This window comes from Sminthopsis crassicaudata, chromosome 5 (assembly GCF_048593235.1).
Source record: "Sminthopsis crassicaudata isolate SCR6 chromosome 5, ASM4859323v1, whole genome shotgun sequence".
In the NCBI taxonomy this organism is placed as follows: domain Eukaryota; kingdom Metazoa; phylum Chordata; class Mammalia; order Dasyuromorphia; family Dasyuridae; genus Sminthopsis; species Sminthopsis crassicaudata.
Window position 1 is genome coordinate 243,921,813 of NC_133621.1, and position 2,853 is coordinate 243,924,665.

Genomic DNA, 2,853 nt, shown 5'->3' on the forward strand with positions numbered 1-2,853 from the left:
CAACACACACACAAAGAAAGAAAAGAGGAAGAGAGGAAGAGAGGAAGAGAGGAGGAGAGGGGGAAAAAAGACAGTCTCAGAGGCAGAGAGGGATGGCTGGAGGAAGAGAGAAATAATTCCAGCAATATGAGAATGAATCAATCTTTCTGCAACATGTTACTTAGAACCACTTCTTCCATGCTACCGGGAGGTTCACCTCCATAAAAATCTGAGCTTCCTTTTTGAACTAATACCAACCTTGTTACTTCCTAATACCTGCTTAGATACTTGTATCTCTTTGAAGGCTTTGGTGCATAGCTGCTGCTTCTCTTGTACTTTTCTTCCCCCCCCCCCCCAGCTACTTTTAGTGATGTAGCATATACAGATCCAAAGTATTTGAATTCCTATAAAGATCAGAAGAGGAATTGTTTTGCTCTCCTTGAACTACGTGGGAAGAAGCCTTCTCAAGTGCTTCTTAGTACTTTGTCACCCTTCTTTCTTCCTGTTGCTCTTCAATAGGACTGAGACTAAAAGGCTACTCTTAAGTCAAGGTTTTTCTTTTTTTTGTTGAGATTTATTCCTCTGAGATAAATCTAGAATATGAAAGTCTTACTGGGATCTCCTTATTCCAAGACCTCAGACTTATCTTATCCTAGCCTTCTTGAGACCAGAAGGAGAATGATCCTCTCTTTCCTAGCTTCCTAATCTAATTCTGGGGATTCAGTTCCTTTGGTTTAGTAAGTCTGGACTCAGGTTTTTGCTATTTCAGTGAAATTGTGAGTGTGTGTGTGTGTGTGTGTGTGTGTGAATATATGTGTGTATGTGACTTCAGACTGATGCAGGGAACAGCCATTATCCAGATCTCCTTTCATAGTGAAGAAGGGACCCCAAAAATCTAAAATTCCTTAAAGGAGAAAATCTTCAACTCTGCCTCAGTGAGGGACCCCGCCCAAGGGAAACAAAACAAACAGTTTCATTGTGTTATCTTCTATTCAATTCTATTCAAATTCCAGCTCAAACTGAAACCCAGCTAGTAGATGAGCCAATTTGGGACTCTATCCACTAGCCCCCTTCAGCTTATAGCCAAAGCTCCTAGTATAAAAGAACCAATCTAAAATCCTCTCTTTGCAGAGATTCTAAACATGCCATGCTATGCCATGCCATGCCAAGGAAACCTCTGCCTGCTGGGATGATATTCTTTTCCAGTGTTACTCTCTCTTTACCTTCACCTATTTCCCTAAAGAGATTATGCCTCTTTGATTTCTAACCTTACTTCCCAATCCCTATAATAAACCTCTTTTATCAATCTAGGTTTTTGGGTTTGTAAATTGCTTTACAGAGAATCTCTGTGCCACCAGAAGTGGGTTCCCCAAAACTCCCCATCCTTGTGCCATATCCCAAGGAGTGCAGGGGAGCCAAACCTCTCCATTTTGTTCCCTGAACCTGCCACTAAACCTTATCATTTAACTCCCTGACCACAGAAACTCTAATCTCATTTTGGTTCCCTAAATCTAAACCTTATCATTTTGTTCCCTATGAAAGGGAACTTCAAAACCTAAGCCTCATCATATTTTGGTTCCCATACTGGGAGCCCCTAAAACTAGACTTCACCTCATCAGATTTTGGTTCCCTGACTCATCAATCTCATCAATAATATAGGTACTCTCTCTGTACCAATTGGACAAGTGCATTTGGCCTCCACAACAAATATATATGTATTCTCAAAACAGTTATAGGGATCTCATTAGCCTACAATATTAGAGATAATATTCAAAACAGAATCTTAATTACAGTTTTGATGAGATGTGAGAATTGAGGGTAAGAAGTCCCTTAATGGCAATGGTGATGTGGGTTAAGATTCCTTTCTAATTTCCAGCCCCCATGAATCCCAATGGGAGATATCAGGGCTTTCCCAGCCCCCACTGGATCTGAGCTAACTTAGGCTGTCCCAGCCCCTACTCTAATGATCTGTTCAGGTTTTCCCAACCCCCACAAACAGCTTCCTCCTTATCTAAAAACCCATTGAATTCTATTCAAATTCTAATCCTGGCTGAAGCGCAAGCCAGGAGCCAACATGGGACTCCACCCATGGGCCCCTCCATCCATATAAACTTTTCCTTGATTCTACTATCCATTCAAGTTGTTATCCTATACTCAACTTCTTTTCTATAACCAAACCCTTAAAAACCTATATACCCTTGTTGCTTTCACTTCCTTACCACTCAAATAAAATTTTATTTATATGTTTGGTTTACTATCATCGAGATTTCTTAGTGTGTTCCTTTCTCTTCTCCTCCCAGAAACCCATCTATTATGACAATGAATAAAAAAGAAAAAAAAAAGACAGTCAGCAACTAACATTGAAAAAAATCTAACATTAAATATTATATCCAACATAATTCCCACCCCTGGAATTCTTATTCTTTTCTTTGTCATTTATACCTGCCTCTACCTCTTTTCTTCTCACTTGTTCTAAAACCATTTACCATCTGGCTTCTGAGTTCATCATTCAACAAAAACTAATTTCTCCAAAATTACCAATGATCTCTTAAATAATTTTTAACACACTTTTTACTCAACCTCTTGCAACCTCAGACATTGTCAGTCACTCTCTTCTTAAATACTTTTCCCCTAGGTTTTCTTGCTTCTTCCTGGTTCTCCTATCAATCTAACTTGCTTTTTCTCACTTTCTTTTGCTAGATCTTTACATATATGAGAATCTTGAGTCTTTTTCTCTTCTCCCTCTATACTATCTCACTTGCTGATCTTGCCAGTTCTTGTAAATCCAACTATAATTTTTATACAGATGATTTACAGATCTCTACATCCTGCTCTAATTTATCTTCCAAGCTCAAGTGCCTCAGAATATCTCAA